We start from the raw sequence: 20,995 nt of genomic DNA, 5'->3' as shown, positions 1-20,995 counted from the left end.
CTTTCTTGCCCCGGGGCCCTTTTATATTGGAACTCACTTGGAGTGTTTAGTTGTCGTATAGGAGTCACCGGCCTCGGGCCTGCCGGCCCTGCGGCCTTGATGTTTGTTGTTGATGGTGGGGACAGCGGTCACACTAGTTTTGTTGCCCTGCGGGGCCCTTTTATATTGGAACTCACTTGGAGTGTTAAGTTGTCGTATGGGAGTCACCGGCCTCGGGCCTGCCGGCCCTGCGGCCTTGATGTTTGTTGCTGATGGCGGGGACAGCGGTCATACTAAGTTTTTGCCCTTGCGGGCCCTTTTATATTGGAACTCACTTGGAGTGTTTAGTTGTCGTATGGAGTCTCTGGCCTCAGGCCTGCCGGCCCTGCGGCCTTGATGTTTTTTGTTGATGGTGGGGACAGCGGTCACACTAGCTTTGTTGCCCTTGCGGGCCCTTTTATATTGGAACTCACTTGGAGTGTTTAGTTGTCGTATGGGAGTCACCGGCCTCAGGCCTGCCGGCCCTGCGGCCTTGATGTTTTTTGCTGATGGTGGGGACAGCGGTCACACAAAATTTCTTGCCCTGCGGGGCCCTTTTATATTTGAACTCACTTGGAGTGTTTAGTTGTCGTATGGGAGTCTCCGGCCTCTGGCCTGCCAGCCCTGCGGCCTTGATGTTTTTGTTGATGGTGGGGACAGAGGTCTCACTAGCTTTGTTGATTTGCGGGGCCCATTTATATTGGAACTCACTTGGAGTGTTTAGTTGTCGTATGGGAGTCTCCGGTCTCAGGCCCGCCGGCCCTGCGGCCTTGATGTTTTTTGTTGATGGTGGGGACAGTGGTCACACAAGCCTTGTTGCCCTGCGTGGCCCCTTTATATTGGAACTCACTTGGAGTGTTAAGTTGTCGTATGGGAGTCTCCGGCATCAGGCCTGCCGGCCCTGCGGCCCTAATATTTTTGTTGATGGTGTTGACAGCGGTAACACTAGCTTTCTTGCCCTGCGGGGCCCTTTTATATTGGAACTCACTTGGAGTCTTTAGTTGTCGTATGGGAGTCACCGGCCTCGGGCCTGCCGGCCCTGCGGCCTTGATGTTTGTTGATGATGGTGGGGACAGCGGTCACACTAAGTTTTTGCCCTGCGGGGCCCTTTTATATTTGAACTCACTTGGAGTGTTTAGTTGTCGTATGGGAGTCTCCGGCCCTGCGGCCTTGATGTTTTTTGTTGATGGTGGTGACAGAGGTCTCACTAGCTTTCTTGGCCTGCGGGGCCCTTTTATATTGAAACTCACTTGGAGTGATTAGTTATCGTATGGGAGTCTCCGGCCTCGGCCCTGCCGGACCTTCGGCCTTAATATTTTTGTTGATGGTGGGGACAGCGGTCGCACTAGCTTTCTTACCCTGCGGGGCCCTTTTATATTGGAACTCACTTGGAGTGTTTAGTTGTCGTATGGGAGTCACCGGCCTCGGGCCTGCCGGCCCTGCGGCCTTAATGTTTTTTGTTGATGTTGGGGACAGCGGTCACATTAAATTTCTTGATTTGCGGGGCCCTTTTATATTGGAACTCACTTGGAGTGTTTAGTTGTCGTATGGAGTCACCGGCCTGGGCCTGCCGGCCCTGCGGCCTTGATGTTTTTTGATGTTGGGGACAGCAATCACACTAAGTTTCTTGCCCTGCGGGGCCCATTTATATTGGAACTCACTTGGAGTTTTAAGTTGTCGTATGGGAGTCTCTGGCCTGGGGCCTGCTGGCCATGCGGCCTTGATGTTTTTGTTAATGGTGGGGACATTGGTCACACTAGCTTTGTTGATTTGCGGGGCCCTTTTATATTGGAACTCACTTGGAGTGTTAAGTTGTCGTATGGGAGTCTCCGGCCTCGGCCTGCCGGCCCTGTGGCCTTGATTTTTGTTGATGGTAGGGACAGCGGTCACACTAGCTTTGTTGATTTGCGGGCCCTTTTATTTTGGAACTCACTTGAAGTGTTTAGCGCTCAATAGCGCTAATAGCACGCCTTACGCGATTAGCGCTAATAGCGCATCTCACGTTAATGAGTGCTATTAGCGCTAATAGCGCTAATAGCACCTACCATCCGTAGAAAATGATAAATTTTAAATTTTGCAAACGATATACTAATGAGCGCTAATATCGCTATTAGCACACACTACGCTATTAGCGCTAATAGCGCACCTCGCGCTAATGAGTGCTATTAGCGCTATTAGTGCTATTAGCGCTAATAGCGTCTACCATTTGCAGAAAATGATCAATTTGGCACATAATACAATGAGTTGTAAAATCGTTATTAGCATACCTGTCGGTATTAGCGCTAATAGCGCTAATAGCACGCCGTACGCTATTAGCGCTAATAGCACACCTCGCGCTAATAAGGGCTATCAGCCCTATGAGCGCTAATAGCGCTAATAGCACCTACCATCCGTAGAAAAAGGTCAATTTTAAAATTTGCCAACGATACACTAATGAGCGCTAATATCGGTATTAGCACACACTACGCTATTAGCGCTAATAGCGCTAGTAGCGCACCTTACGCTATTAGCGCTAATAGCGCACCTCGCGCTAATGAGTGCTATTAGCGCTAATAGCGTCTACCATTTGCAGAAAATGAACAATTTGGCACATAATACAATGAGTTGTAATATCGTTATTAGCATACCTGTCGGTATTTGCGCTAATAGCGCTATTAGCACGCCTTACGCTATTAGCGCTAATAGCGCATCCCACGCTAATGAGTGCTATTGGCGCTATTAGCGCTAATAGCACCTACCATCCGTAGAAAATGATCAATTTTCAAATTTGCAAACGATACAATAATGAGCGCTAAATCGCTATTAGCACACACTACGCTATTAGCGCTAATAGCGCTAGTAGCACACCTTACGCTATTAGCGCTAATAGCGCACCTCGTGCTAATGAGTGCTATTAGCGCTAATAGCGTCTACCATTCGCAGAAAATGAAAAATTTGGCACATAATACAATGAGTTGTAATATCGTTATTAGCATACCTGTCGGTATGTGCGCTAATAGCGCTATTAGCACGCCTTACGCTATTAGCGCTAATAGCGCATCCCACGCTAATGAGTGCTATTAGCGCTAATAGCACCTACCATCCGTAGAAAATGATCAATTTTCAAATTTGCAAACGATACAATAATGAGCGCTAAATCGCTATTAGCACACACTACGCTATTAGCGCTAATAGCGCTAGTAGCACACCTTACGCTATTAGCGCTAATAGCGCACCTCGTGCTAATGAGTGCTATTAGCGCTAATAGCGTCTACCATTCGCAGAAAATGAAAAATTTGGCACATAATACAATGAGTTGTAATATCGTTATTAGCATACCTGTCGGTATTTGCGCTAATAGCGCTATTAGCACACCTTACGCTATTAGCGCTAATAGCGCATCCCACGCTAATGAGTGCTATTAGCGCTATTAGCGCTAATAGCGCTAATAGCACCTACCATCCGTAGAAAATGATCAATTTTCAAATTTGCAAACGATACACTAATGAACGCTAAATCGCTATTAGCACACACTACGCTATTAGCGTTAATAGCGCTAATAGCACGCCTTACGCTATTAGCGCTAATAGCGCATCTCACGCAAATGAGTGCTATTAGCGCTAATAGCGCTAGTAGCATAGATTCTTGTTTGTCTGGGGCTAGTAGCACACCTTGCGCGATTGAGAGCATTTTTAGAACTTTTGCAAGTGATATGCTAATGAGTGCTAATAGCGTTAGTGATGAAAATAGCACGACTCACGCTAATAGCGCTAATAGCGCGCATTACGCTAATGGCCGCTATTAACGATATTAGCGCTAATATCGCTTACCTTGCCGATAACAGTTTTAGCACTTTTGGTAATAGCGCGCAATTGGTTCACCACAATTAGCACGAAATAGCAGAGGTTTGCTATTATCACGCTATCGGCGATATTAGCGCTATTAGCGTGGAAAAAACAGAAAATTGCAAATACCGCGCAATTTGCAATTTTGCTAGTTAGCAGCGCTAACGCGCTAAATAACCATCATCGCACCTTTATCCAAAAATTGTTTGAACAAGACAACATTGCATCTATGACGCAATTATGTAGTCACTTTTTACCAAGTCGCTGTGATAGTCTAGTGGTTAGGACATTGCGTTGTGGCCGCAATAACCCAGGTTCGAATCCTGGTCACGGCAAGCTTTTGTCTATCATTGTTTTTGTTTTAATGGTACTGCTGCAAAAAATATTCTTCTGTCATAAGATTGCGTAGAAATAAACTTAGATAAAATATGGACATCTGTGTTTTTGTGTGTGTTGTTGTTGCATTTTGTTGTTCTTGTAGTAATTTTTATTATTTCTATTTATAGTAAGATTATTATTATTATTATTTATTTTGTTTTTTTCTGGGGGGAAAATGTATATCTTCAATATGAAAGGTCAAATTTTTCAACTTATCGTCGACTTTTCATCCCAGCTACATACACTTTAAGTACATATCGTTAGATTGATAAAGTTTACTTCGAGGACTGTTAAATTTCAAAAAATATCAATTTTTAATCATTTATCATAACATGTGTAATTGTGTATTAAATCGCGAATTTCAAAATATCAAAATTATTTGATATCAGAAGGGCATTCCTTTTATTCAAAATGCAATTCAATATGTCTGATGTGCTCTCAGGTCCCACAAAAAATACGTAAAAACGTCGCTATCCGAGCCCTTAAGCTATAAATAAATAAATAAATAAATAAATAAATAAATAAATAAATAAATAAATAAATAAGTAAATAAATAAATAAATAAATAAATAAATAAATAAATAAATAAATAAATAAATAAATAAATAAATAACACGGGTGCTATTTCGTGATATCAAATTGTTTCACAGTCACGAAAATTGTTTAAACAAAACAACGTTGCCTCTATGACGCAAATATGAAGTCACAGTTTACCAAGACGCTGTGATAGTCTAGTGGTTAGGACATTGCGTTGTGGCCGCAATAACCCTAGACTTCTCCGTAGTCCACTTGCCCATTGTGCATACTCTTAAAACTCTGATTTAATTAATTTGTGCACAATTGATAGATTTTCACATCTGATCTTTTTAGTCACCGTACTCCCTCTGTTTGTTAGCTTCCCAAGTGGATTTTTAACTCGGGCTTTCGCGATTAATAAACTGGTAGATCAGAACTGTTCAGTATTGAAGTGCCATTATGTTGCATTCAATAAGCACATTCAATGTTGCATTCAGTAAGCCTACGTACGTATACTTTACTGTTACTGTCACCAATATAATTATATAAACTTTTTCATAACCAGTATTACTAGTATTTTGATGTAATAAAATAATATCAGTATAGTTTCGAGTTCAACTGAATGCGTTCATAATGATCAAATAACATAATTTTATTTATCAAAAATCGACTATGGCATAGTCTACAATAACCCAGGTTCGAATCCTGGTCATGGCAAGCTTTTGCCTATCATTGTTTTTGTTTTAATGGTACTTTTGGGACACCTTGTATTATTTCTAGGCCAAAATACTATTAGAAGTGGGCGAGAAAAAAACTAAATAAATTTCCCGCCTAGAGAGTTATAATCGAGACTCGAAATTTAAATTCAATTTCGAGTCTCGTCATTTTAAAGAAACCGGGCCTTTTCCAATGGACAAATGACGTTCAAAATCCACTCTTATTAATTTTAGGCCAAAATACTATTGAAGTGGGACAGAAAAAAAAAAAAAAAATTGCCCCCTAGAGAGTGATAATCGAGACTCGAAATTTACGAGAAACCGGACCTTTTTTTAAAAACACAAATGACATTCAAAATTCACTCATGTTATTTCTTGGCCAAAATACTATAGGCCTAAAATGGGAAATAAAAAACTAATAAAATTCGGCCCCTTGAGAGTTATAATCGAGACTCGAAATTTAGCCCTAAGTTCGAGTCTTGTCATTTTAAAGAAAAAGGAACCCTTTCTAATGGACAAATGACATTCAAAAGCCACTCATTTTATTTCTTGGTCAAAATACTATAAAGTGGCGAGAAATAGCTACTTAAATTTTGCCTCCTATATAGAGAGTTAAAATCGAGTCTCGAAATTTAGACCCAATTTCGAGTCTTGTCATTTGAAAGAAAACGGACCTTTTCTAATGGACAAATGACATTCAAATTAAGCCACTCATATCATTACTCTTATTAAAAATGCAATTCAATATGTCTGATGTGCTCTCAGGTCCTACACAAAATACGTAAAAACGTCGCTATCCGAGCCCTTAAGCTAAATAAATAAATAAATAAATACAAAAAATAAAAAACACGGGTGCTATTTCGTGATATCAAATTGTTTCACAGTCACGAAAATTGTTTTAACAAAACAATGTTGCATCTATGACGCAAATATGAAGTCGCATTTTAGCAAGTCGCTGTGATAGTCTAGTGGTTAGGACATTGCGTTGTGGCCGCAATAACCCAGGTTCGAATCCTGGTCACGGCAGGTTTTTGTCTGTCATTGTTTTTGTTTTAATGGTACTGCTGCAAGCAGTTACCATGGTTACAGCATTGTAAAAAATTCTTCTGTCATAAGATTGTGTAGAAATAAACTTTGATAAAATATGAACATCTATTTTTTGTGTGTGTTGTTGTTGCATTTTGTTGTTCTTGTTGTAATTTTTATTATTGCTATTTATAGTAAGATGTTATTATTTTTGGGGGAGGGGGGTGTACAGATCCGTACCGGAGACAATAAATTATAGGGTCCGATGGCGTGGCTAGGATTGTTAGTCATCAATGAAAATTTCGACGATTTTTGTCCCCAAAACCATGAAAACACCAAAATAATTGAGGTCTTTTTTTGGAAAAAAATTTATATATCTTCAATATGAAAGGTCAAAATTTTCAATTGATCGTCGGATTTTCATCCCAGCTACATACACTTTAAATACATATCATTAGATTTGTAAAGTTCATTTAGAGGACTGTTAAATTTCAAAAATATCAATTTTTAATCATTTACCATAACATGTGTATTATATCCCGAATTTCAAAATATCAAAATTATATCAGAAGAACATTCCTCTTATTCAAAATGCAATCAATATGTGCTCTCAGGTCCCACAACAAATACGTAAAAACGTCCCTATCCGAGCCCTTAAGCTAATAAATAAATAAATAAATAAATAAATAACATGGGTGCTATTTCACGATATCAAAATGTTTCACTTTCACGAAAATTGTTTTAACAAGACAATGTTGCCTCTATGACGCAAATATGAAGTCACGTTTTACCAAGTCGCTGTGATAGTCTAGTGGTTAGGACATTGCGTTGTGGCCGCAATAACCCAGGTTCGAATCCTAGTCACGGCAAGCTTTTGTCTACCATTGTTTTTGTTTTAATGGTACTGCTGCTAGCAGTTACAGCATTGTAAAAAAATATTCTTCTGTCATAAGATTGCGTGGAAATAAACTTTGATAAAATATGAAAATCTGTATTTTTCTGTGTGTTGTTGTTGCATTTTGTTGTTCTTGTTGTAAATTTTATTATTACTATTAGATTACCAAGATACAAATAGAAACCCAACATTTCAGAAACCTGCTGCAGAAAAGTACTTCAATTCTGTCAACAATGATAAGAAACGTGGCTACAAGTATCACCCACTGAAAGGGATGAAAAGACCGACATGTCCTAAACAACCCTTCAACACCAAACCACCAAGTCTCACTGAACTGACCAATTATCTTATGAAACGAAGAAACTCCAGCGCACCAGGAATCAATCGCATCCCCTACTTGCCCTAAAACAACAGAACTCCTCCACGAAGTAATCTGCAACATCTGGAGAACGGGTGACATTCCGATGAGTTGGCGGGTGGGAGAAACCATTCTTATTTCCAAAGGTGAAAATACATCTGAACCTGCCAACTTCAGACCAATCACAATCAAGAATACAAGTGGTAATCTTGGAATGGGACTCCTAGCTCAGAGGACGATAAGCTACTTGACTGAGAATGAATATATTGACCAATCCATCCAGAAAGGGTTCATGGAGAAAATATCGGGATGTGTAGAACATACGGAGGCACTTTCCGAGATACTCCAAGACGCCAAAGAGAATGGAAAACCGATGGTGACAACGTGGCTTGACCTACACAATGCATATGGTACCGTGCCACACAACCTCATCCAGTTTGCATTAGATTGGTACCATGTTCCCGACCACATCAGGAAGATGATCTTTAACTACTATGATGAAAGCTACATCTATGTAAAGACTAAGGAATGGACAACAGATTGGATACACTGCAGCATAGGAGTATTCGAGGGATGCCCACTATCTTGCATCCTATTCCTGGCAGTATTCAATCTTTGCCTTGATCTTCTTGACCAACACAGTCATCTGGGGTACTGCAAGAAGGATTCATCCATCAAATCTTCAGTCAAAGCCTATGCTGATGATCTTACTCTAACTGCAAGAAACCCAGAAGACTGTCAGAAACTGGTCAACGTCGTTAATGACTTCCTGAGGTAGACTCAGGGCCGGATTTATAATAGGGCCAGATGGGCCCGGGCCCAGGGCCCCAAATTTTGGGGGCCCCCAAAATTGCCCTGTGCAGTGTGCATCTTCCATTTTAGCCGAAAAACACCATGTTTTGGGCCAAAATAGCCTACAAAAATTGCAAAATTTTGCGCGCTTCGCGCGCACTGGCCTGTAATATAGCAACATTCACCTTCAATTCGGACTAAAACAGTCTAAAATTGAATTTTTTTTCGCACTTCGCGCGCAAACATCCTAGTAGAATCTTAAAACTTGGCCAATTTAGTGCATAATGCCTTCTACACGATGCGTTTGGGGCCTCCAAATTTTGGCCTGGCCCAGGGCCCCAAAAAAGGTAAATCCGGCCCTGGGTGGACTCGATCAATGAAGGCAAAGCCAAGCAAATGTCGATCCCATGCCATGAAGAGATTTGTCCCAAATAAGAAACAAAAGCAAGAGGGACATAAAACCCAATATGTGGCATACGATCCAAAGTTGACAATAGATGGAGAAGAGATTGCGTATATCCACGACTAACCCATGCGATTTCTCGGCAAGCTTATCTTCAAAGATCCGAAAGATAAGGAAATCAGAGAGTCTGTAAAGCAGAAACTAACAGACATGCTGAAAAAGACAGACAAAAGCCTACTCAATGGAATCATGAAGATATGGATATATAATAATGCAATCCTACCCAAAATGACATGGGAGTTTACCATCTACAACTTCCCAATTACATACATCGAGGGCTTGGAAGCTATATGCCAAGTGATACTTATAAATATTCCTCAACGACACTTTTCGTAGCTATACACTAGTCCTGCCTGCTGCCTTACATCACCCCGGGTGGACCGTTGCAACGGTGTGGCACTTGCTAGTGTAACAAGCTGATTTTGCTCGTTTGTTAGTTAAACTGCAACAAGGTGTTTTTTTTCCAATTTTGTCATCTTCCAAGAGAGAACTACACCAGGAGTGCTCATCTTAAGAAGGGTGAAATTAGACTCCGAAGATGACCACGCTGGTGATCTACCAATGAACTACCTCTCCAACTGATAGTAAGACTAGGTTCCTGTGACCAGTCATTGTCCGTAATGACATTGCACATCCCAGCTCCAGCAGTGCAAGATCTGCTCAGCTGACTCTAGCTCAAGGGTCTGCTGGGTAGTATAGAGGCATTGACTTAGCACGCTGGTTTACACCACTCATACCAGCTGTTCCTAACCTGAAAGTAGGATGGAGTGCCCAATCTCTGATGATTTAATTAAATCTATCTCTGAGGGAAGTGCGACGGTTGGGGCCCCTAAAACCGGTTTAACCCACCAAAGTCTGGTCCTAAGTCCAGAGACCTCAAAGATTCCTGCTTCGTGGACACAACATCTGAGGATGTCCTTTTGAGCTCACTGCACTAGGGCTGGTGTGTACGCAGCTCAGGTGCTCGGGATCATTTCGGCTGATGGAGTTCACTGGAATATGCTCTGAGGGAAGCGGGACGGTTGGGGTCCCTTAAAACCGGTTTAACCCACCAGAGTCTGGTCCTAAGTCCAGGGACCTCAGAGAATTGATTGATGCCTACCCAATACAACCAAGGGAGAACAGTGCCAGTGCATTGATTGGTCACCCCAGGTTAAATAAGAAATAAATAAATAAATAAATAAATACAAAGAGATATGCAGTTCAAAAAAAACTTCACAAGACACCTTCAAAGAGGCGTTATAATGGAGTGCTCATCTGTATGAAATAAGGCTCCGAAGGTGACTGCGCTGGTGCACTACCAATGAATTACTTCTCGTAAGATTATTATTATTTTTGGGGAGGGGGTCTACAGATCCGTGACGGAGATAATATATAATAGGGTCCGATGGCGTGGCTAGGATTGTTAGTCATCAATGAAAATTTTGACCTTTCGTATTGAAGAGAAGATTTAGATTTTTGTCCCCAAAACACCAAAAATATTTACTAGTAGTTATTTTGGGGAAAAATTGCATACCTTCAATTTGAAAGGTTACATTTTTCAATTGATCGTCGGCTTTTCATCCCAGCTTCATACACTTTATCAAAACGTTTCACATTCACGAAAATTGTTTTAACAAGACAACGTTGCTTCTATGACGCAAATATGAAGTCACGTTTACCAAGGCGCTGTGATAGTCTAGTGGTTAGGACATTGCGTTGTGGCCGCAATAACCCAGGTTCGAATCCTGGTCACGGCAATCTTTTGTCTATCATTATTTTGTCTTTTTGTTTTAATGGTACTGCTGCAAGCAGTTACAGTATTGTAAAAACAAATATTTTCTGTCATACAATATTATATACAATACATAATTATTTACCATAAAACATGTGTATTATATCGCGAATTTCAAAATATCAAAATTATTTGATATCAGAAGGACATTCCTCTTATAGAGGCCCTGCATCAAATTATCGATTGGCTCCAAACAAAGGATTTGTACCGGTGTCCTTCACCGTAGTTAAGGCGGAGTGCAGTCCATTCAATCAAATGTTGTCATCAACCTATTTGATCGTAGTGCAGGGCAGGGTTATGTGTGTGGGACGAACTGTCACGGTAGATTGCAATCATGCTTTTGTTGAATGCATTTGAGTAGTCCGCCATATTTACGGGATGATACGTCACATGCAAGGCCTCTATTCAAAATGCAATTAGGAGGGAGGAAGTGAAGTAATAACCCATCTAGCAAACTGTTTAACCAAATTATCACCAAAAAATGCATCCCTGCCATCCCATAAGAAGCAAAAATCATTCTTCTTCACAAGAAGGGTGACAAAGCAGACATCATTACTCTTCTGTCACATACAAAATTTTCACAAAAATTCTTCAACGTAGACTAAAGAAAGAACTGGATGAACATCAACCACGAGAGCAGGCGGGATTTAGAGAAGGTTTCTCAACCATGGACCACCTACTTGCAATAAACCAACTCATTGAAAAATCAAACGAATATCAACTTGCCCTATATGTATATATTTGATTTATTGATTACAGTGGATTGAAATATCCTAGATTTAATGTGCTCTCAGGTCGCACAAAAAATACGTAAAAACGTCGCTATCCGAGCCCATTAAGCCAATAAATAAATAAATAAATAAATAAATAAATAAATAAATAAATAATAAACAAATAAACAAATAAATAAATAAATAAATAAATAAATAAATAAAATAAAAAACATGGGTGCTATTTCACGATATCAAAATGTGTCACATTCACGAAAATTGTTTTAACAAGACAATGTTGCCTCTATGACGCAAATATGAAGTCACGTTTTACCAAGTCGCTGTGATAGTCTAGTGGTTAAGACATTGCGTTGTGGCCGCAATAACCCAGGTTCGAATCCTGGTCACGGCAAGCTTTTGTCTATCATTGTTTTTGTTTTAATGGTACTGCTGCAAGCAGTTACAGTATTGTAAAAAATATTCTTCTGTCATACAAATAAACTTTGATAAAATACGAACATATGTATTGTTGTGTGTGTTGTTGTTGCATTTTGTTGTTTTTGTTGTAATTTTTGACATTTCGTATTGAAGATATAGATTTTTTTCACAATAACACCAACAAAATTTGGTCTTTTTGGGAAAATAATGTATATCTTCAATATGAAAGGTCAACATTTTCAATTGATCGTCGGCTTTTCATCCCAGCTACATACATTTAAGTTTACTTCGAGGACTTTTAAATGTCAAAGATACCAATTTTTAATCATTTGCCATAAAATATGTATTATATCGTAAATTTCAAAATATCAAAATTATTTGATATCAGAAGACATTCCTCTAATTGAAAATGCGAAGAAGGTGCGATGATGGAAATTTAACGCGTTAGCACCGCTCACTAGCAAATTTGCAAATTGCGCGGTATTTGCAATTTTCTGGGTTTTTTTGTACTAGCGTATATGATAGCACTAATAGCGCTATGAGCACTAATAGCGCGCCTTCCCTAGATTTATAATATTTTCACCTTTAGCACAATTGCATATGAAGTGCTAATTTGATATAAGCGATAATTGGGAGCACGTGTGGCCGAGTGGATGAGGCGCCCGACTCATAATCCATAGGTTGCGAGTTCGAGCCCCGCTCGTGCCAACGTGTTGTGTCCTTTGGCAAGGCACATTATCCTCATTGCCTACTGGGGATGGGGTTGGGTTGGATTGGATGTTTGTATAGTTGTTTGTTTCAATGTTGCAATATTGGAGCTGATTAAGCTGCTGCCTGCAAATTGCATTGTGTCTGTTTAGTTGTGTTTAATGTACAATTCTAGCAATTTGACCTGCGGGTCACCATTAGAGTTTGAAATAAAAACCTTCCTTTAATACTAGCGCCATGGTGGTATCAAACGCTATTAGCGCTTATAGCGCGCCTTCCCTAAAAATATTAAACTTTAGCACAATTGCATATGAAGTGCTAATGTGAAATCATAGCGCTAATATCGCCTATGGTGCTATCATAGGCTATTAGCGCTAATATCGCGCTTCCCTAGACTTGGAATAATTTCACCAGGCTTTAGCACAATTGCATATGAGGTGCTAATAGTCACTAATTTTTTTTCTCTCCCACTTTATAGTATTTTGGCCTGTTTGTCCATTAGAAAAATTCCGTTTTCTTTAAAATGACGAGATTCGAAATTGGGCCCAAATTTCGAGTCTCTCTACTAGGGGGCAAAATTTATTGAGCTTTTGCTCTCCATTTTAATAGTATTTTGACCTAGAAATAATATGAGTGGCTTCTTAGAATGTAATTTTTCCATTAGAAAAGGTCCATTTCGTACTTTTTTAAATGACGAGACTCGAATTTGAGTCTAAATTTCGAGTCTTAGTTATAACTTTCTAGGGGGCAAATTTAATTATTTTTTTCTCGCCCACTTTATAGTATTTTGGCCAAGAAATAAAAAGGGTGACTTTTGAATGTCATATGTCTTTTAAAAAAAGGCCGGTTTCCGCGGTTTCTTTAAAAAGAAGAGACTCGAAATTGGGTCTAAATTTCGAGTCTCGATTTATTACTCTCTTGGGGCAAAGTTATTCACTTTTTTCTCTCCCATTTTAATAATAATTTGGCATAGAGATAAGTGGCTTTTGAATGTCATTTGTCCATTAGACACGAACTTGGGTCTAAATTTCGAGTCTCGATTATAGCTCTCTAGGGGGCCAATTTAATTCGTTTTTTCTCGCCCACTTTATAGTATTTTGACCAAGAAAAACCATGAGCTTTTGAATGTCATTTGTCCATTTCCCCCCTCCCTTTCTCTCCTTACCCTCTTCCCATCTCCCGTCTCTTCATCTTACCTCTCTCGTCACTCTCTTCCTTACTCGCTCTCTCACCTTCACTGAGCTCGATTTCGTCGCACTTTGAGCCACTTTGCGTGAATAAAACTAATTATTCTCAAATTTATTTACTTGGTATACTTACTAATTCCTATTAAAATAAATAATTGAATGCAGTCCTACCTTAATATCAAAACGTTTACTTGGTTGAATGTTGTTCCAGTCATGCATAAGTTACGGTAGTTAATGAGCTGTAGTGTCGTGTTTGTCTGGGGTTGCACAGCACCGAGCAACAGTTGCCCAGAAACAAGCGCGAATTTGCACATTGCGCAAAAGGCGCAAACACAAAATGCGCTTCAACGCGTCAAATTTTATGCAAAAGTCCGGCGGGTACAAGCACTGTTGGCGAGGCCATCTCCTTCGGAGGCAAAGGAGCGTTACGATTTCAATGATCTAAAGACAGGAAAGTCTACCTTGCTGTTCCCCTTGCTAACAATATCGGGCTGCACAAAGGTCCTAAAAACGTATTGAATATAATATTCAATACGTTTTAGGAGCCTAAGTGTATCCCTGTATAAACCTTCAGTTGGTTTCTTAGGTATGCGTTATTTTTTTTTAGGGGGAGGTGTGTGGTGGGGGTGTAATGATAAGTTGATAACACACCACCTCAATGCCTTCGGCAAAATATTTCCCTAAAATATCGCAAAGTAGTTTGATTGACAGATTTCACCTCTGACCTCGATCACAAACATGGCTGCGCCCAGTGGGACATTCACACACACACAAAATGCAATACACACGATAGTTGTGAAAATCAATCGCATTATTTGCCTCGTTTACCGACGTGCTTTGACAAGTTTCAATTCATCATGTATCAGAGAAGCAAATAATATGGACTAAGAACAAATATTGCCACGGACATCGAATCCCGCATCGAATAGACGGCGAAAACATGACGAGATATCATGACTTGCATAACATGACGAGATATCATGACTTGCACATGACCCCCCAACGTATGCGACAACCAGAGATGGTGATTGTACGTGACAAGACAGATACAGATACAGATACAGATATCGAGATTTGTTCCATTGACTACCATGTACTGCACTGCCCGTATGTTTTCATATGCATCAATTGATCATACCTTTGTCTGTGTGTACAGCTAGCTGAGCATGCTGTATGTTGGATTGTGTTGCTTGTTGTGTACACGACTCTGCAAGGTGGGTTTTTTTATATAACCAATACTATAATATTTACAGTAATTTCTTGGCCAAACTGGAACACTATCATCGCTAGTGGTTCCTCGATAAACACACGCGAATATAGCGTGGTACAGAAGAAAGCATTCACGCTACTTACATTGCATGCACACGCTTAGTACGCTACAAGGACGCAACGCACATGTTCCAGTTTGGCCAAGAAAATAAATATTATAGTCTAAATCTACCGTTCACAAACACTTGTTAGGGGGCATGATGCAAAAAGGGTGGCCCTGAATTTTTTTGACCCTCCTAAGGGGGGCTGGGGGACCTGAAAAAAATGACAGGTGATGACCACAAATTTTCCTGGAAAAATTGAGTTTATATGCTTTTCTATGGGTTGACCCATAATTTTCATGTCAAAAGGGAGGTCCCTGAAATTTTCGAGGTCTGTAAAGTCCCCCTTACAAGTGTTTGTGAACGGTCCTTTACATTTAATTATTTTGTTTAAAAAGGTGATGATTTAACTCAAAAAATGAGGGGTCTTGCCACCATGTCTGTATATCAAAAATTAGCTAAGTTTATGGGCAAATGACTGTTTTCAAATTCTGCATATTTCTGCAGCCATCATTGACATAGGGGCTGTGCAATAATTATGAACCGCTTGGACTTCCTAACGGCTCGCTAAAAATCACTTGCCCCCCATCTTGCCCCGCCAAAATTTGCTTCCCCCTTCTCGGTCTGCCAAAAATTCTTTGCCCCCCTTGCGTATCATGCCAAATTTTTGGGATCCCAATTTACAAACCTCAAATGGTCTAGATATATGTTATGAGCGAGCGTGAAGGAACATTTACGATTTAAGCGTTTCCGTCCTGTTTTCCACAAGCCTTTTATTTAAAAGGCGCCCCATGAACGTGTGCCAAAAATCGTTTGACCCTCCCTCTTGGCTTGCCAAAATTGCTTGCCCGCCACCCCTCTCTGCTCGCTAAACATTTCTTGCCCCCCCAATTTTACCTCCCAGGGCTCATAATTATTGCACAGCCCCTTACTCAGTTACTGTACAAAAATTTATTCTGCAACCTACTACAGGAATTTTAATAAATCGTGGCAATGTGATTTTCAATTTTAAAAGCGAGTGCATCCGAAAGTTAAAAGAATGAAACTAAAAGCATCGCTGGATGCTGTCCATGGTAAAAGGCAGTCTATAATCCTGATACATGGATAATAATTTGTAATTTATCATTGGCTAATATTATTTTACAATTTATTTCATTCTCATTTCCAGGTGCAGTAGAACAACTGAGAATAATGGTGCAAGACCGAAAAGATAATGATTTGGAAGTGAACAGCTGGCATCTGTAAACTATCTGTTGCATGCATTTAAAACTCTCCCAACATGCTGCTGGACCGATAAAGTCAACAATTTAATTTTTTGAAGAAAAATCTTATCTGGAGGTTTAACATTTTAAAAGAAATTAAAAACTTGCATAGCAATACATGTTGGGCACAAACTAACTACATGCACGATGTAGTAGTAATTTAGTAAATATGAACTCCAATTATAAAAACAATAAGGACCTCAAAAAGTGACACTGACAAGTGATGCCTACAAGTACAATGCAGAGTTCCTTGTAGACTGTAAATTATAGCACAGAATGATTGGAAATGTTCAATGTGCAGGCATTTTTATTTGGTTCGCCTCAAGTTCTGTAGGCCTAATGACATCAATGTCTTTTTCGCGGTTGTGCCATTACAAACCAACTAAGGCTCTCACCAATTCTGAGTTCCCGCCTGTTCTTGGCCTACCCGGTTCAAAGTACCTGAAAATGGCAATTTTTTTGTTACAAAATTTGAAAAAATAACCTGGCAGTTAACCTGGCCTTAAATTACTAAGGTGTTATTCGAGGTTGGAAACCAGAGAAATACTGCTATATAAAAAAAATTAAAAATTGGATGAAGTTGTACATTTTAATTACTTTTGCTTCTATTGAACAGCTAGCAATGCATACTAATTCAATGTGTCCCTGCCTGTTCAATAGAAGCAAAAGTATTTTTTTTTTTTTCGCAAATTAAATCAGGTACCGGTACCCAAGTACATAATTACTTGTTAGTTGAGAGCCCTAAAACCAACATTGTACATGTGCGCTTCTACGCAATTAACTTTACGAAAAGTGCGATTCAATACTCCACCCCGCCCAAAAATTTTGCACCAACGTCACTACCGAACTTGAGTCAAACTAGGGTTCCGTGAGTGTGTGTTGGGGGGTGGCAGTGATGGGTAAGGTGTACCTTCATTCCAATAATTAAAAATCTGGATACTGCAAATATGATGAGTATCCACTTCAAGGGTTTAAGTCCAGAAGGCCCCAATTGCAATAGCTGCCATGTAGACATCTCAGTAATTTTTGCATTATGTAGTGTACATATCTAAAATATGACACCTGGCAGCTATTGCAGATAGGGCCTTCTGGTCCTAAACCTTGACTTGTAAATGCTTTATTATTGGCAGACAAACTATTTCTTTCATGAAGACTAGCATTGGAAGGTGTCAGTCAACACTAGTCTTTTGTGAAAGTACCATATTAAGTTGGGCTTGAATTGCAGTGAGGCCACCAGGGCCATTGCCTGCCCTGCATGTATTTCAGTTTTGGCCTTGGTGCCCCATATCTTTGTCATTTTCAAGGCATTCTTCATCACTTGTTGGCCTTGGTGCCCTTGCTAGTCTTTTTGGGAATTGAGAAGGCTTGTGTGCAGGCCTCAATTTCAATGTGCTTTATTTGGGGGGCACCCATTTTCAAGCCCCCAAAAAAAAAAAAAACATTGAAATTGAGGCCTGCACACAAGCCTTCCCAAAAGACTAGTGACTGCCAATAGACAAACAAATGATCTTTTGTACTTGCAATTCATTACTAAAGTTATTTTTACACTATATAAAAAAGCCAAGAGTTCATGAAAAAAACACAACAAGAAAGCATGGTGAATACGGCCGATATGTAGTTTTGATCACTATTTATTTTGAGATTTGTAATTTAAAAAAATAAAAAGCACTATTTTTTTTAATTAAAAAAGTATGAAGTTCTGTGTTTGCTTGTGTTTGGCATCAATAAACAATGAAATGGGATTAGTTTATTATATATACTAAATAGAGAATAAATGATGGTATTTTTTTTACTAGCCTCTACTATTGTGTGATGGAAGAAGATATCCAGTATATGCTCCCTACAAATTCCTCAATCAGTCTACTAGTGATTGTAATCAGAGACAAGTCCAAAATTGGATTAAAACATTTAAATGAAATTTAACTGAATTCTAATCTATTCTTAAACACTTGAGAATGTTCCTGCAATCTTATTGGTTCTTACCCGCAGTGATACGACATGATATCACACGGGTTAGCTGCGTGCATCGACACGATAGGCGCACTCGCTATTTGAACCAATTGGAGGCGATAGCAACAATGGGACTGATCGATTTTAAGCCCTAGGTATAATTCCTTGCAAAATGTAGGATTTAATTTGATTAAAATTTGTAATTCTTTTGATATTTTTATTTGAATTGAAGTGTTTAAGAATGAGAATAAAGGTATTGTTTTTAGCCGCTGTCATGTATCTATCATCTCATATAACATGGGCGAGTTCGGGCGACATCATTATTTTTGTTTTACTTAAAAAAATGATGTCGCCCGTGTTATATAAGACGATAGATGCACTCCAGCGGTTAAAAACAATACCTTTATTCTAAACATTCAATCTAGAATTCAATCTAATTGGATTTTTAAAATCGCTTTGATTTTTAAAATCCAATTCGATTCAATCTAATTTGATTTCAATTTAAGGGTTTATAAATCCAAAATTTATTTATTAATCTAAGCAATTTTTAATCCCTTAAATTAAAATTAAATTATATTCTAATCTGTCTAGATTGAATATTTCTAATACTAGATTTTTTACACATTCCATTACACCTAATTTATGAGTCCCGACTTTTAATACTAGTATTGTTCTTCAATTAGCAACATAGTGAAGTGCGTTTCTGAACTCCGTTATTTCAGTCCTTTGTTTTGTCTGCCTCTGCTGCAAAAACCGACTTGGTCAATGGTGACTGGCAGTTGGTTGTTACTTGTACAGTAGCTCTCATCTTTTGGCAGGTCTGAACCGGGGTCTGTAAAGGAAAATAGGATTTTAGAAAATTTGTTAGGGTGGAGCTGGGACAGTGGCACAATACCTCCAGCATGTTACAGCAGCTTCGTTTGAAATCCTTGCCCCCACTCACACTTCCCCAAATGAACACATTCTTTAATAAAAAATCAGCATTTCCCCAGCCCCTTTGGTGGTGGTGGCAGATTTACCCCCAGCTACATGTAACTGTTCTCTTGATTGCGGAAGCCTAGTTTCGTCACTGGAGAATGTTACCCCTGAACCCCCCCCCCCCCTGTGGTGCGGTGTCATTGAGCACTGAGTGATTTCATTTATGGGGCAAATTATTAACCCCCAGTTGGTCGCACACCACAGGGTTCATTTAGGTGTCATATTTGGGAACGCTCACAAACACTTGTAACAGGGGGGCCTAATGCCCAAAGAAAAATTGCCGGGGGGGGGGGGCTTTAAAAATTTCACCTTAATTTTTCTTGTAGAACATTATTACACCATTTTCTATAGGGTTGACATTCATTAATCATGGCCAAAAAGGGGGCCCTGAAATTAATATTAGGTCTGAAAAGGGGCCCTCAAAATATTTCCGACCCCGAAGCTGAGGGGGGGAATGATTTTGGCACACATTCTTGGGGCGCCTTTTAAATAAAACGCCTAAAAGGCTTAGGAAAATCAGACGGAAACGCTTAAATATGCCAATTTTCCTGCTCGCTGCATTCGCAACATGTAGGCATATAGACCATTTTAAGGTTTGCAAATTGGGATCCCAAAAGTTTGGCATGTGCAAAAGGAGGGGGGGAATATTTTTTGGCGGGCCAAGAGGTGGGGCAAGTGATTTTGGCATGCCGGGGGCAAGCAATTTTGGCAAGCCGTTTGAAATCCTCCCAAGAGGGAGCTCATAATTATTGCACAACCCCTAAATGCAGTTTTAAAAATATTTAACAAGCAAAAAATTACACGCACAGTAGTAGTATAAATACATACTTCATCAAAGAGGTAAACAAATCATTGTTTTGTATTTTGAAGGTGGTTAGGGGCTGGCATTTTTCTCGGAAGGGGGGTCCCAAAAATACAGGGGGTCATAGAATTTTCAGACTAAAAATAGGGGGTTATAATTTTGTTAACACCCAAAATAGGGGGTTATAGAATTATTAAGGGCTGGTGACTCAATTTTAGCAAGGCTTACGCCAAGCATTCTTTGACTTCACAATCGAAATGTGCGCATAATCTATGCAAAATGTTTATGCAACGCGCTACTTTGTTTACACTTACAATAAAAATTTTAACACGCTCAATGCACTTTCTTCACTATAAAAGTTTTGAGTGCGTGCGCTACTTTAGTTCCGCAATAAATAATTTGTCTGTGTAGATGGAAGGGGGGGTTCATAAAAATTTTCAACCAAATTTAGGGGGTCGTAAAATATTTGCCCGCGATAGGGGGGTCATAAATTTCTCCGGTCACCGACATATTTGGGACCCCCACATATAAAAAGAAAATGCCAGCCCTAGGCCCCTTATGTGTGGGAATTCTCTTAACTAAAATCTAAATTAAGGGGTGGTGCAATAATTATGTGTACCCCTGGGGTGAATTCTCAAAATGGTCTGCCAAAATAGCTCCCCCCCTTCTGGCCGTGCCAAAAAATTGTTTCCCCCCTTTCGACGTGCTAAAAACCTTTGCCCCCCCTTTGATGTGCCAAAAATCTTGCCCCACCCCCTTACACATGCAAGATTTTGGGGAACCCCAATTTAAAACCTTAAATTGCCTTATCATATAGTGCGAGCGCTGCGAGCAGGATATTTTGGATATTTGAACGTATTCCTAACGCTTTTCCTATGCCTTTTAGGGCG

The 20,995-nt window shown here is 39.7% G+C and overlaps 5 non-coding genes across 5 annotated transcripts; all 5 read left to right on the top strand.

Annotated features, from left to right (window-relative positions):
- Window positions 1–4,105: 4,105 nt before the first annotated feature.
- On the top strand, window positions 4,106–4,177 carry Trnah-gug (transfer RNA histidin (anticodon GUG)). The gene has a single exon. It is a non-coding gene; the product is annotated as a tRNA-His (tRNA).
- Window positions 4,178–6,406: 2,229 nt separating this feature from the next.
- On the top strand, window positions 6,407–6,478 carry Trnah-gug (transfer RNA histidin (anticodon GUG)). The gene has a single exon. It is a non-coding gene; the product is annotated as a tRNA-His (tRNA).
- Window positions 6,479–7,275: 797 nt separating this feature from the next.
- On the top strand, window positions 7,276–7,347 carry Trnah-gug (transfer RNA histidin (anticodon GUG)). The gene has a single exon. It is a non-coding gene; the product is annotated as a tRNA-His (tRNA).
- A 3,306-nt stretch (window positions 7,348–10,653) lies between these two features.
- Window positions 10,654–10,725, top strand: Trnah-gug (transfer RNA histidin (anticodon GUG)). Its single transcript has one exon. It is a non-coding gene; the product is annotated as a tRNA-His (tRNA).
- A 1,085-nt stretch (window positions 10,726–11,810) lies between these two features.
- On the top strand, window positions 11,811–11,882 carry Trnah-gug (transfer RNA histidin (anticodon GUG)). Its single transcript has one exon. It is a non-coding gene; the product is annotated as a tRNA-His (tRNA).
- Window positions 11,883–20,995: the final 9,113 nt, after the last annotated feature.

The sequence above is a fragment of the Amphiura filiformis genome, chromosome 9 (assembly GCF_039555335.1).
Source record: "Amphiura filiformis chromosome 9, Afil_fr2py, whole genome shotgun sequence".
Classification (NCBI taxonomy): domain Eukaryota; kingdom Metazoa; phylum Echinodermata; class Ophiuroidea; order Amphilepidida; family Amphiuridae; genus Amphiura; species Amphiura filiformis.
Note: the sequence above shows the minus strand (reverse complement) of the source record. Positions and strands in the feature narration are given on the sequence as shown.